The 13820-nt window shown below is 44.8% G+C and overlaps 5 non-coding genes across 5 annotated transcripts; 4 read left to right on the forward strand and 1 right to left on the reverse strand.

The window, feature by feature from the left end:
* The first annotated feature begins 1870 nt into the window (after positions 1–1870).
* trnap-agg (transfer RNA proline (anticodon AGG)) lies at positions 1871–1960 on the forward strand. The gene is given in 2 exon segments: positions 1871–1906; positions 1925–1960. It is a non-coding gene; the product is annotated as a tRNA-Pro (tRNA).
* A 1273-nt stretch (positions 1961–3233) lies between these two features.
* On the reverse strand, positions 3234–3323 carry trnar-ucg (transfer RNA arginine (anticodon UCG)). The gene is given in 2 exon segments: positions 3234–3269; positions 3287–3323. It is a non-coding gene; the product is annotated as a tRNA-Arg (tRNA).
* A 1811-nt stretch (positions 3324–5134) lies between these two features.
* trnap-agg (transfer RNA proline (anticodon AGG)) lies at positions 5135–5224 on the forward strand. Its single transcript is given in 2 exon segments — positions 5135–5170; positions 5189–5224. It is a non-coding gene; the product is annotated as a tRNA-Pro (tRNA).
* Positions 5225–8397: 3173 nt separating this feature from the next.
* On the forward strand, positions 8398–8487 carry trnap-agg (transfer RNA proline (anticodon AGG)). The gene is given in 2 exon segments: positions 8398–8433; positions 8452–8487. It is a non-coding gene; the product is annotated as a tRNA-Pro (tRNA).
* A 4807-nt stretch (positions 8488–13294) lies between these two features.
* trnap-agg (transfer RNA proline (anticodon AGG)) lies at positions 13295–13384 on the forward strand. The gene is given in 2 exon segments: positions 13295–13330; positions 13349–13384. It is a non-coding gene; the product is annotated as a tRNA-Pro (tRNA).
* The last annotated feature ends 436 nt before the right edge of the window (positions 13385–13820 follow it).

Consider the following 13820-nt stretch of genomic DNA (forward strand, 5'->3'; position numbering starts at 1 on the left):
TGATGACTGAATAACTCATAACCGAAGTCAGACGCCTTATTCATTAGGCCACGCAGCCGCTGATACTGCTGGTTGTCTTTTTATGGGGAGAATTGTGAGCAGATTCAAGGAAACTGCTCGCAAAAAGAAGCGGATTGAGGAAAAGTTAAACATTTTAACTGAATGAACAGGACTTCTGCGAGCTGGGTTTGCACCAGCGCAGGGAATCACACTGCAACTTGAAACACAGTATCGGTGGTTCGTTGGTCTAGGGGTATGACTCTCGCTTAGGGAATTTTCGTGGCTTAAAATGCGAGATGTCCCGGGTTCAAATCCCGGACTGAGCCCCACCGCATTTAGTTAAACTCAACACCTCGGTCATGAAAGCTGAAACCGTTCTACTTTAAAAAATACGGAATTAATCGGGACTGTGAGCTCCGCCATTTTAAACAGAAACAGAATGATCCGGGAATGTGAGCACTCCCGGTTTAAATAGACCCAGAGTGATTAACAACTGACCACGACCCATTCCATTATAGACAGGCCTGATTTTCAATGCTTATGAAATCGATGGCAACATATATCGGACTGTTTCGATAACAGGCGGCCGATTACGATGCCCGCTTTTCTGTTGGGTGACAAATTGAAAGTTTACTCCATTGTAATTTTTCCCTTTATCTCCGTCATTTCTCTCCAGCCAAATGAACTGAGTCTAGGTGTCAGCCGTGGCTCAGCGGCAGCAAAGTCAAGCACCACTCCAGAGACTTGAGCAGATAATCCAGGCAGACACCCCAGTGCAGTAATGAGGTAGTGCTGCACTGTTGGTGCCTCCGTCTTTCTAGTAAGACGTTAAACCGGGCCCTCGGATCCCATGAGAGTATGCCGAAAAGAACGAGGATGTCTCGCCCCTTATTTATATCTCAACCAAAGACACTAAAACAGAAAATCTCGTCATTAAGGTTGATAAATATTTTTGAAATTACATTGCCTCCTAAAGGAGAAATTTATGTTTCTGCTCCCTAATCATTTGCCTCTGGTCCCGCTACTCTTTCATTCGGTGACAATGTCAGCAGAAGAAAGGAGGAGTTCGACAATCTCCGAATCGCGATCACTGCTCCAACTTCATTCAAGAAGTTGAAGAATTGCAGTGGTCTCTTTTAATTTTAACAAGATATGAGTAATGCATGGGGCACAGACCAGGAGCACCAGAGCGACTCTGACGAAATTGCATTTGAAAGCTTATTTTAGGCAAGATTCAGTTAAATGCTCGGAAATTGTACCAGTATCAAACGTAATAATGACGAGAATGGGAGCTGAACCCTCGCGTACAGATCGGCAATAGATTAACAGTCTATCGCCTTAACCTTTCGGCCACCTCGACTCAACCATCTACCGCTCTCAGCCATTCCATTTCCTGCTTTTTGCATCTAAGCAGAAATACCCTGAAAGAAAGTCCACTTCACCGCTTATCCTGCCCGTGCACCCAGATCTACAATGTTGAAAATGTACAATCAGCTTAATGTAAGCAAAAGGCCTTCCCACTGCTTCAGCTGAGGGACTGTCAAAAATTGTCGGTTTGAAGCCAGATTCGGAACAGAAGAAGTATCGCCCAGTTAATTAAACGACCGCAGCAGGACTCAAACCTGCAATCTTCTGATAACTGAAAAACTCGCTAACCGAATTCAGACGCCTTACCCATTAGGCCACGCAGCCGCAGATGCTGCTGAGCTTCTTTTTATGGGGAGAATTGTGAGCAGATTCAAGGAAACTGCTCGCAAAAAGAAGCGGATTGAGGAAAAGTTAAACATTTTAACTGAATGAACAGGACTTCTGCGAGCTGGGTTTGCACCAGCGCAGGGAATCGCAATGCAACTTAAATCATAACATCGGCGGCTCGTTGGTCTAGGGGTATGATTCTCGCTTAGGGAATTTCCATGGCTTAAATTGCGAGAGTTCCCGGGTTCAAATCCCGGACGAGCCCCGCCACATTTAGTTGAATTCAACACCTCGGTCATGAAAACTGAAATCGTTCTGCTTTAAAAAAAACGGAATGATCCGGGACTGTGAGCTCTGCCATTTCAAACAGAAACAGAATGATCCGGGACTGTGAGCACTCTCTTTTTAAACAGACCCAGAGTGATTAACAACTGACCACGACCCATTCCATTATAGACAGGCCTGATTTTCAATGCTTATGAAATCGATGGCAACATATATCGGACTGTTTCTATAACAGGCGGCCGATTACGATGCCCGCTTTTCTGTTGGCTGACAAATTGAAAGTTTACTCCATTGTAATTTTTCCCTTTATCTCCGTCATTTCTCTCCAGCCAAATGAACTGAGTCTAGGTGTCAGCCGTGGCTCAGCGGCAGCAAAGTCAAGCACCACTCCAGAGACTTGAGCAGATAATCCAGGCTGACACCCCAGTGCAGTAATGACGTAGTGCTGCACTGTTGGTGCCTCCGTCTTTCTAGTAAGACGTTAAACCGGGTCCTCCGATCCCATGAGAGTATGCCGAAAAGAACGAGGATGTCTCGCCCCTTATTTATATCTCAACCAAAGACACTAAAACAGAAAATCTCGTCATTAAGGTTGATAAATATTTTTGAAATTACATTGCCTCCTAAAGGAGAAATTTATGTTTCTGCTCCCTAATCATTTGCCTCTGGTCCCGCTACTCTTTCATTCGGTGACAATGTCAGCAGAAGAAAGGAGGAGTTCGACAATCTCCGAATCGCGATCACTGCTCCAACTTCATTCAAGAAGTTGAAGAATTGCAGTGGTCTCTTTTAATTTTAACAAGATATGAGTAATGCATGGGGCACAGACCAGGAGCACCAGAGCGCCTCTGACGAAATTGCATTTGAAAGCTTATTTTAGACAAGATTCAGTTAAATGCTCGGAAAGTGTACCAGTATCAAACGTAATAACGACGAGGATGGGAGCTGCACCCTCGCGTACAGATCGGCAATAGATTAACTGTCTATCGCCTTAACCTTTCGGCCACCTCGACTCAACCATATACTGCTCTCAGCCATTTCATTTCCTGCTTTTTGCATCCAAGCAGAAATACCCTGAAAGAAAGTCCACTTCACCGCTTATCCTGCCCGTGCACCCAGATCAACAATGTTGAAAATGTACAATCAGCTTAATGTAAGCAAAATGCCTTCCACTGCTTCAGTTGAGGGACTGTCAAAAATGGTCGGTTTGAAGCCAGATTCGGAACAGAAAAAGTGTCGCCCAGTTAATTAAACGACTGCGGCAGGACTCGAACCTGCAATCTTCTGATGACTGAATAACTCATAACCGAAGTCAGACGCCTTATCCATTAGGCCACGCAGCCGCTGATACTGCTGGTTGTCTTTTTATGGGGAGAATTGTGAGCAGATTCAAGGAAACTGCTCGCAAAAAGAAGCGGATTGAGGAAAAGTTAAACATTTTAACCGAATGAACAGGACTTCTGCGAGCTGGGTTTGCACCAGCGCAGGGAATCACAATGCAACTTGAAGCAGAGCATCGGTGGTTCTTTGGTCTAGGGGTATGACTCTCGCTTAGGGAATTTCCGTGGCTTAAAATGCGAGACGTCCCGGGTTCAAATCCCGGACTGAGCCCCGCCGCATTTAGTTAAACTCAACACCTCGGTCATGAAAGCTGAAACCGTTCTACTTTAAAAAATACGGAATTAATCGGGACTGTGAGCTCTGCCATTTTAAACAGAAACAGAATGATCCGGGAATGTGAGCACTCCCGGTTTAAATAGACCCAGAGTGATTAACAACTGACCACGACCCATTCCATTATAGACAGGCCTGATTTTCAATGCTTATGAAATCGATGGCAACATAAATCGGACTGTTTCTATAACAGGCGGCCGATTACGATGCCCGCTTTTCTGTTGGGTGACAAATTGAAAGTTTACTCCATTGTAATTTTTCCCTTTATCTCCGTCATTTCTCTCCAGCCAAATGAACTGAGTCTAGGTGTCAGCCGTGGCTCAGCGGCAGCAAAATCAAGCACCACTCCAGAGACTTGAGCAGATAATCCAGGCAGACACCCCAGTGCAGTAATGAGGTAGTGCTGCACTGTTGGTGCCTCCGTCTTTCTAGTAAGACGTTAAACCGGGTCATCCGATCCCATGAGAGTATGCCGAAAAGAACGAGGATGTCTCGCCCCTTATTTATATCTCAACCAAAGACACTAAAACAGAAAATCTCGTCATTAAGGTTGATAAATATTTTTGAAATTACATTGCCTCCTAAAGGAGAAATTTATGTTTCTGCTCCCTAATTATTTTCCTCTGGTCCCGCTACTCTTTCATTCGGTGACAATGTCAGCAGAAGAAAGGAGGAGTTCGACAATCTCCGAATCGCGATCACTGCTCCAACTTCATTCAAGAAGTTGAAGAATTGCAGTGGTCTCTTTTAATTTTAACAAGATATGAGTAATGCATGGGGCACAGACCAGGAGCACCAGAGCGACTCTGACGAAATTGCATTTGAAAGCTTATTTTAGGCAAGATTCAGTTAAATGCACGGAAATTGTACCAGTATCAAACGTAATAATGACGAGAATGGGAGCTGAACCCTCGCGTACAGATCGGCAATAGATTAACAGTCTATCGCCTTAACCTTTCGGCCACCTCGACTCAACCATATACCGCTCTCAGCCATTCCATTTCCTGCTTTTTGCATCTAAGCAGAAATACCCTGAAAGAAAGTCCACTTCACCGCTTATCCTGCCCGTGCACCCAGATCTACAATGTTGAAAATGTACAATCAGCTTAATGTAATCAAAAGGCCTTCCACTGCTTCAGCTGAGGGACTGTCAAAAATTGTCGGTTTGAAGCCAGATTCGGAACAGAAGAAGTATCGCCCAGTTAATTAAATGACCGCAGCAGGACTCAAACCTGCAATCTTCTGATAACTGAAAAACTCGCTAACCGAATTCAGACGCCTTACCCATTAGGCCACGCAGCCGCAGATGCTGCTGAGCATCTTTTTATGGGGAGAATTGTGAGCAGATTCAAGGAAACTGCTCGCAAAAAGAAGCGGATTGAGGAAAAGTTAAACATTTTAACTGAATGAACAGGACTTCTGCGAGCTGGGTTTGCACCAGCGCAGGGAATCGCAATGCAACTTAGACCATAAGATCGGCGGCTCGTTGGTCTAGGGGTATGATTTTCGCTTAGGGAATTTCCATGGCTTAAATTGCGAGAGGTCCCGGGTTCAAATCCCGGACGAGCCCCGCCACATTTAGTTGAATTCAACACCTCGGTCATGAAAACTGAAATCGTTCTCCTTTAAAAAAAACGGAATGATCCGGGACTGTGAGCTCTGCCATTTCAAACAGAAACAGAATGATCCGGGACTGTGAGCACTCTCTTTTTAAACAGACCCAGAGTGATTAACAACTGACCACGACCCATTCCATTATAGACAGGCCTGATTTTCAATGCTTATGAAATCGATGGCAACATATATCGGACTGTTTCTATAACAGGCGGCCGATTACGATGCCCGCTTTTCTGTTGGGTGACAAATTGAAAGTTTACTCCATTGTAATTTTCCCTTTATCTCCGTCATTTCTCTCCAGCCAAATGAACTGAGTCTAGGTGTCAGCCGTGGCTCAGCGGCAGCAAAGTCAAGCACCACTCCAGAGACTTGAGCAGATAATCCAGGCAGACACCCCAGTGCAGTAATGAGGTAGTGCTGCACTGTTGGTGCCTCCGTCTTTCTAGTAAGACGTTAAACCGGGCCCACGGATCCCATGAGAGTATGCCGAAAAGAACGAGGATGTCTCGCCCATTATTTATATCTCAACCAAAGACACTGAAGCAGAAAATCTCGTCATTAAGGTTGATAAATATTTTTGAAATTACATTGCCTCCTAAAGGAGAAATTTATGTTTCTGCTCCCTAATCATTTGGCTCTGGTCCCGCTACTCTTTAATTCGGTGACAATCTCAGCAGAAGAAAGGAGGAGTTCGACAATCTCCGAATCGCGATCACTGCTCCAACTTCATTCAAGAAGTTGAAGAATTGCAGTGGTCTCTTTTAATTTTAACAAGATATGAGTAATGCATGGGGCACAGACCAGGAGCACCAGAGCGCCTCTGACGAAATTGCATTTGAAAGCTTATTTTAGACAAGATTCAGTTAAATGCTCGGAAAGTGTACCAGTATCAAACGTAATAACGACGAGGATGGGAGCTGCACCCTCGCGTACAGATCGGCAATAGATTAACTGTCTATCGCCTTAACCTTTCGGCCACCTCGACTCAACCATATACTGCTCTCAGCCATTTCATTTCCTGCTTTTTGCATCCAAGCAGAAATACCCTGAAAGAAAGTCCACTTCACCGCTTATCCTGCCCGTGCACCCAGATCAACAATGTTGAAAATGTACAATCAGCTTAATGTAAGCAAAAGGCCTTCCACTGCTTCAGTTGAGGGATTGTCAAAAATGGTCGGTTTGAAGCCAGATTCGGAACAGAAAAAGTGCCGCCCAGTTAATTAAACGACTGCGGCAGCACTCGAACCTGCAATTTTCTGATGACTGAATAACTCATAACCGAAGTCAGACGCCTTATCCATTAGGCCACGCAGCCGCTGATACTGCTGGTTGTCTTTTTATGGGGAGAATTGTGAGCAGATTCAAGGAAACTGCTCGCAAAAAGAAGCGGATTGAGGAAAAGTTAAACATTTTAACCGAATGAACAGGACTTCTGCGAGCTGGGTTTGCACCAGCGCAGGGAATCGCAATGCAACTTGAAGCAGAGTATCGGTGGTTCGTTGGTCTAGGGGTATGACTCTCGCTTAGGGAATTTCCGTGGCTTAAAATGCGAGACGTCCCGGGTTCAAATCCCGGACTGAGCCCCGCCGCATTTAGTTAAACTCAACACCTCGGTCATGAAAGCTGAAACCGTTCTACTTTAAAAAATACGGAATTAATCGGGACTGTGAGCTCTGCCATTTTAAACAGAAACAGAATGATCCGGGAATGTGAGCACTCCCGGTTTAAATAGACCCAGAGTGATTAACAACTGACCACGACCCATTCCATTATAGACAGGCCTGATTTTCAATGCTTATGAAATCGATGGCAACATAAATCGGACTGTTTCTATAACAGGCGGCCGATTACGATGCCCGCTTTTCTGTTGGGTGACAAATTGAAAGTTTACTCCATTGTAATTTTTCCCTTTATCTCCGTCATTTCTCTCCAGCCAAATGAACTGAGTCTAGGTGTCAGCCGTGGCTCAGCGGCAGCAAAGTCAAGCACCACTCCAGAGACTTGAGCAGATAATCCAGGCAGACACCCCAGTGCAGTAATGAGGTAGTGCTGCACTGTTGGTGCCTCCGTCTTTCTAGTAAGACGTTAAACCGGGTCCTCCGATCCCATGAGAGTATGCCGAAAAGAACGAGGATGTCTCGCCCCTTATTTATATCTCAACCAAAGACACTAAAACAGAAAATCTCGTCATTAAGGTTGATAAATATTTTTGAAATTACATTGCCTCCTAAAGGAGAAATTTATGTTTCTGCTCCCTAATCATTTGCCTCTGGTCCCGCTACTCTTTCATTCGGTGACAATGTCAGCAGAAGAAAGGAGGAGTTCGACAATCTCCGAATCGCGATCACTGCTCCAACTTCATTCAAGAAGTTGAAGAATTGCAGTGGTCTCTTTTAATTTTAACAAGATATGAGTAATGCATGGGGCACAGACCAGGAGCACCAGATCGACTCTGACGAAATTGCATTTGAAAGCTTATTTTAGGCAAGATTCAGTTAAATGCACGGAAATTGTACCAGTATCAAACGTAATAATGACGAGAATGGGAGCTGAACCCTCGCGTACAGATCGGCAATAGATTAACAGTCTATCGCCTTAACCTTTCGGCCACCTCGACTCAACCATATACCGCTCTCAGCCATTCCATTTCCTGCTTTTTGCATCTAAGCAGAAATACCCTGAAAGAAAGTCCACTTCACCGCTTATCCTGCCCGTGCACCCAGATCTACAATGTTGAAAATGTACAATCAGCTTAATGTAAGCAAAAGGCCTTCCACTGCTTCAGCTGAGGGACTGTCAAAAATTGTCGGTTTGAAGCCAGATTCGGAACAGAAGAAGTATCGCCCAGTTAATTAAACGACCGCAGCAGGACTCAAACCTGCAATCTTCTGATAACTGAAAAACTCGCTAACCGAATTCAGACGCCTTACCCATTAGGCCACGCAGCCGCAGATGCTGCTGAGCTTCTTTTTATGGGGAGAATTGTGAGCAGATTCAAGGAAACTGCTCGCAAAAAGAAGCGGATTGAGGAAAAGTTAAACATTTTAACTGAATGAACAGGACTTCTGCGAGCTGGGTTTGCACCAGCGCAGGGAATTGCAATGCAACTTAAACCATAACATCGGCGGCTCGTTGGTCTAGGGGTATGATTCTCGCTTAGGGAATTTCCATGGCTTAAATTGCGAGAGGTCCCGGGTTCAAATCCCGGACGAGCCCCGCCGCATTTAGTTGAATTCAACACCTCGGTCATGAAAACTGAAATCGTTCTCCTTTAAAAAAAACGGAATGATCCGGGACTGTGAGCTCTGCCATTTCAAACAGAAAAAGAATGATCCGGGACTGTGAGCACTCTCTTTTTAAACAGACCCAGAGTGATTAACAACTGACCACGACCCATTCCATTATAGACAGGCCTGATTTTCAATGCTTATGAAATCGATGGCAACATATATCGGACTTTTTCTATAACAGGCGGCCGATTACGATGCCCGCTTTTCTGTTGGCTGACAAATTGAAAGTTTACTCCATTGTAATTTTTCCCTTTTTCTCCGTCATTTCTCTCCAGCCAAATGAACTGAGTCTAGGTGTCAGCCGTGGCTCAGCGGCAGCAAAGTCAAGCACCACTCCAGAGACTTGAGCAGATAATCCAGGCTGACACCCCAGTGCAGTAATGACGTAGTGCTGCACTGTTGGTGCCTCCGTCTTTCTAGTAAGACGTTAAACCGGGTCCTCCGATCCCATGAGAGTATGCCGAAAAGAACGAGGATGTCTCGCCCCTTATTTATATCTCAACCAAAGACACTAAAACAGAAAATCACGTCATTAAGGTTGATAAATATTTTTGAAATTACATTGCCTCCTAAAGGAGAAATTTATGTTTCTGCTCCCTAATCATTTGCCTCTGGTCCCGCTACTCTTTCATTCGGTGACAATGTCAGCAGAAGAAAGGAGGAGTTCGACAATCTCCGAATCGCGATCACTGCTCCAACTTCATTCAAGAAGTTGAAGAATTGCAGTGGTCTCTTTTAATTTTAACAAGATATGAGTAATGCATGGGGCACAGACCAGGAGCACCAGAGCGACTCTGACGAAATTGCATTTGAAAGCTTATTTTAGGCAAGATTCATTTAAATGCTCGGAAATTGTACCAGTATCAAACGTAATAATGACGAGAATGGGAGCTGAACCCTCGCGTACAGATCGGCAATAGATTAACAGTCTATCGCCTTAACCTTTCGGCCACCTCGACTCAACCATATACCGCTCTCAGCCATTCCATTTCCTGCTTTTTGCATCTAAGCAGAAATACCCTGAAAGAAAGTCCACTTCACCGCTTATCCTGCCCGTGCACCCAGATCTACAATGTTGAAAATGTACAATCAGCTTAATGTAAGCAAAAGGCCTTCCACTGCTTCAGTTGAGGGACTGTCAAAAATGGTCGGTTTGAAGCCAGATTCGGAACAGAAAAAGTGTCGCCCAGTTAATTAAACGACTGCGGCAGGACTCGAACCTGCAATCTCCTGATGACTGAATAACTCATAACCGAAATCAGACGCCTTATCCATTAGGCCACGCAGCCGCTGATACTGCTGGTTGTCTTTTTATGGGGAGAATTGTGAGCAGATTCAAGGAAACTGCTCGCAAAAAGAAGCGGATTGAGGAAATGTTAAACATTTTAACCGAATGAACAGGACTTCTGCGAGCTGGGTTTGCACCAGCGCAGGGAATCACAATGCAACTTGAAGCAGAGCATCGGTGGTTCGTTGGTCTAGGGTTATGACTCTCGCTTAGGGAATTTCCGTGGCTTAAAATGCGAGACGTCCCGGGTTCAAATCCCGGACTGAGCCCCGCCGCATTTAGTTAAACTCAACACCTCGGTCATGAAAGCTGAAACCGTTCTACTTTAAAAAATACGGAATTAATCGGGACTGTGAGCTCTGCCATTTTAAACAGAAACAGAATGATCCGGGAATGTGAGCACTCCCGGTTTAAATAGACCCAGAGTGATTAACAACTGACCACGACCCATTCCATTATAGACAGGCCTGATTTTCAATGCTTATGAAATCGATGGCAACATAAATCGGACTGTTTCTATAACAGGCGGCCGATTACGATGCCCGCTTTTCTGTTGGGTGACAAATTGAAAGTTTACTCCATTGTAATTTTTCCCTTTATCTCCGTCATTTCTCTCCAGCCAAATGAACTGAGTCTAGGTGTCAGCCGTGGCTCAGCGGCAGCAAAGTCAAGCACCACTCCAGAGACTTGAGCAGATAATCCAGGCAGACACCCCAGTGCAGTAATGAGGTAGTGCTGCACTGTTGGTGCCTCCGTCTTTCTAGTAAGACGTTAAACCGGGTCCTCCAATCCCATGAGAGTATGCCGAAAAGAACGAGGATGTCTCGCCCCTTATTTATATCTCAACCAAAGACACTAAAACAGAAAATCTCGTCATTAAGGTTGATAAATATTTTTGAAATTACATTGCCTCCTAAAGGAGAAATTTATGTTTCTGCTCCCTAATCATTTGCCTCTGGTCCCGCTACTCTTTCATTCGGTGACAATGTCAGCAGAAGAAAGGAGGAGTTCGACAATCTCCGAATCGCGATCACTGCTCCAACTTCATTCAAGAAGTTGAAGAATTGCAGTGGTCTCTTTTAATTTTAACAAGATATGAGTAATGCATGGGGCACAGACCAGGAGCACCAGAGCGACTCTGACGAAATTGCATTTGAAAGCTTATTTTAGGCAAGATTCAGTTAAATGCTCGGAAATTGTACCAGTATCAAACGTAATAATGACGAGAATGGGAGCTGAACCCTCGCGTACAGATCGGCAATAGATTAACAGTCTATCGCCTTAACCTTTCGGCCACCTCGACTCAACCATATACCGCTCTCAGCCATTCCATTTCCTGCTTTTTGCATCTAAGCAGAAATACCCTGAAAGAAAGTCCACTTCACCGCTTATCCTGCCCGTGCACCCAGATCTACAATGTTGAAAATGTACAATCAGCTTAATGTAAGCAAAAGGCCTTCCACTGCTTCAGTTGAGGGACTGTCAAAAATGGTCGGTTTGAAGCCAGATTCGGAACAGAAAAAGTGTCGCCCAGTTAATTAAACGACTGCGGCAGGACTTGAACCTGCAATCTTCTGATGACTGAATAACTCATAACCGAACGTCAGACGCCTTATCCATTAGGCCACGCAGCCGCTGATACTGCTGGTTGTCTTTTTATGGGGAGAATTGTGAGCAGATTCAAGGAAACTGCTCGCAAAAAGAAGCGGATTGAGGAAAAGTTAAACATTTTAACCGAATGAACAGGACTTCTGCGAGCTGGGTTTGCACCAGCGCAGGGAATCACAATGCAACTTGAAGCAGAGCATCGGTGGTTCGTTGGTCTAGGGGTATGACTCTCGCTTAGGGAATTTCCGTGGCTTAAAATGCGAGACGTCCCGGGTTCAAATCCCGGACTGAGCCCCGCCGCATTTAGTTAAACTCAACACCTCGGTCATGAAAGCTGAAACCGTTCTACTTTAAAAAATACGGAATTAATCGGGACTGTGAGCTCTGCCATTTTAAACAGAAACAGAATGATCCGGGAATGTGAGCACTCCCGGTTTAAATAGACCCAGAGTGATTAACAACTGACCACGACCCATTCCATTATAGACAGGCCTGATTTTCAATGCTTATGAAATCGATGGCAACATAAATCGGACCGTTTCTATAACAGGCGGCCGATTACGATGCCCGCTTTTCTGTTGGCTGACAAATTGAAAGTTTACTCCATTGTAATTTTTCCCTTTATCTCCGTCATTTCTCTCCAGCCAAATGAACTGAGTCTAGGTGTCAGCCGTGGCTCAGCGGCAGCAAAGTCAAGCACCACTCCAGAGACTTGAGCAGATAATCCAGGCTGACACCCCAGTGCAGTAATGAGGTAGTGCTGCACTGTTGGTGCCTCCGTCTTTCTAGTAAGACGTTAAACCGGGTCCTCCGATCCCATGAGAGTATGCCGAAAAGAACGAGGATGTCTCGCCCCTTATTTATATCTCAACCAAAGACACTAAAACAGAAAATCTCGTCATTAAGGTTGATAAATATTTTTGAAATTACATTGCCTCCTAAAGGAGAAATTTATGTTTCTGCTCCCTAATCATTTGCCTCTGGTCCCGCTACTCTTTCATTCGGTGACAATGTCAGCAGAAGAAAGGAGGAGTTCGACAATCTCCGAATCGCGATCACTGCTCCAACTTCATTCAAGAAGTTGAAGAATTGCAGTGGTCTCTTTTAATTTTAACAAGATATGAGTAATGCATGGGGCACAGACCAGGAGCACCAGAGCGACTCTGACGAAATTGCATTTGAAAGCTTATTTTAGGCAAGATTCAGTTAAATGCTCGGAAATTGTACCAGTATCAAACGTAATAATGACGAGAATGGGAGCTGAACCCTCGCGTACAGATCGGCAATAGATTAACAGTCTATCGCCTTAACCTTTCGGCCACCTCGACTCAACCATATACCGCTCTCAGCCATTCCATTTCCTGCTTTTTGCATCTAAGCAGAAATACCCTGAAAGAAAGTCCACTTCACCGCTTATCCTGCCCGTGCACCCAGATCTACAATGTTGAAAATGTACAATCAGCTTAATGTAAGCAAAAGGCCTTCCACTGCTTCAGCTGAGGGACTGTCAAAAATTGTCGGTTTGAAGCCAGATTCGGAACAGAAGAAGTATCGCCCAGTTAATTAAACGACCGCAGCAGGACTCGAACCTGCAATCTTCTGATAACTAAAAAACTCGCTAACCGAATTCAGACGCCTTCCCCATTAGGCCACGCAGCCGCAGATGCTGCTGAGCTTCTTTTTATGGGGAGAATTGTGAGCAGATTCAAGGAAACTGCTCGCAAAAAGAAGCGGATTGAGGAAAAGTTAAACATTGTAACTGAATGAACAGGACTTCTGCGAGCTGGGTTTGCACCAGCGCAGGGAATCGCAATGCAACTTAAATCATAACATCGGCGGCTCGTTGGTCTAGGGGTATGATTCTCGCTTAGGGAATTTCCATGGCTTAAATTGCGAGAGGTCCCGGGTTCAAATCCCGGACGAGCCCCGCCACATTTAGTTGAATTCAACACCTCGGTCATGAAAACTGAAATCGTTCTCCTTTAAAAAAAACGGAATGATCCGGGACTGTGAGCTCTGCCATTTCAAACAGAAACAGAATGATCCGGGACTGTGAGCACTCTCTTTTTAAACAGACCCAGAGTGATTAACAACTGACCACGACCCATTCCATTATAGACAGTCCTGATTTTCAATGCTTATGAAATCGATGGCAACATATATCGGACTGTTTCTATAACAGGCGGCCGATTACGATGCCCGCTTTTCTGTTGGGTGACAAATTGAAAGTTTACTCCATTGTAATTTTCCCTTTATCTCCGTCATTTCTCTCCAGCCAAATGAACTGAGTCTAGGTGTCAGCCGTGGCTCAGCGGCAGCAAAGTCAAGCAGCACTCGAGAGACTTGAGCACATAATCCAGGCT

Source organism: Somniosus microcephalus, unplaced genomic scaffold (assembly GCF_052327205.1).
Source record: "Somniosus microcephalus isolate GS21.2 unplaced genomic scaffold, FLI_Smic_1.0 unresolved_chr1, whole genome shotgun sequence".
NCBI classification, from domain to species: domain Eukaryota; kingdom Metazoa; phylum Chordata; class Chondrichthyes; order Squaliformes; family Somniosidae; genus Somniosus; species Somniosus microcephalus.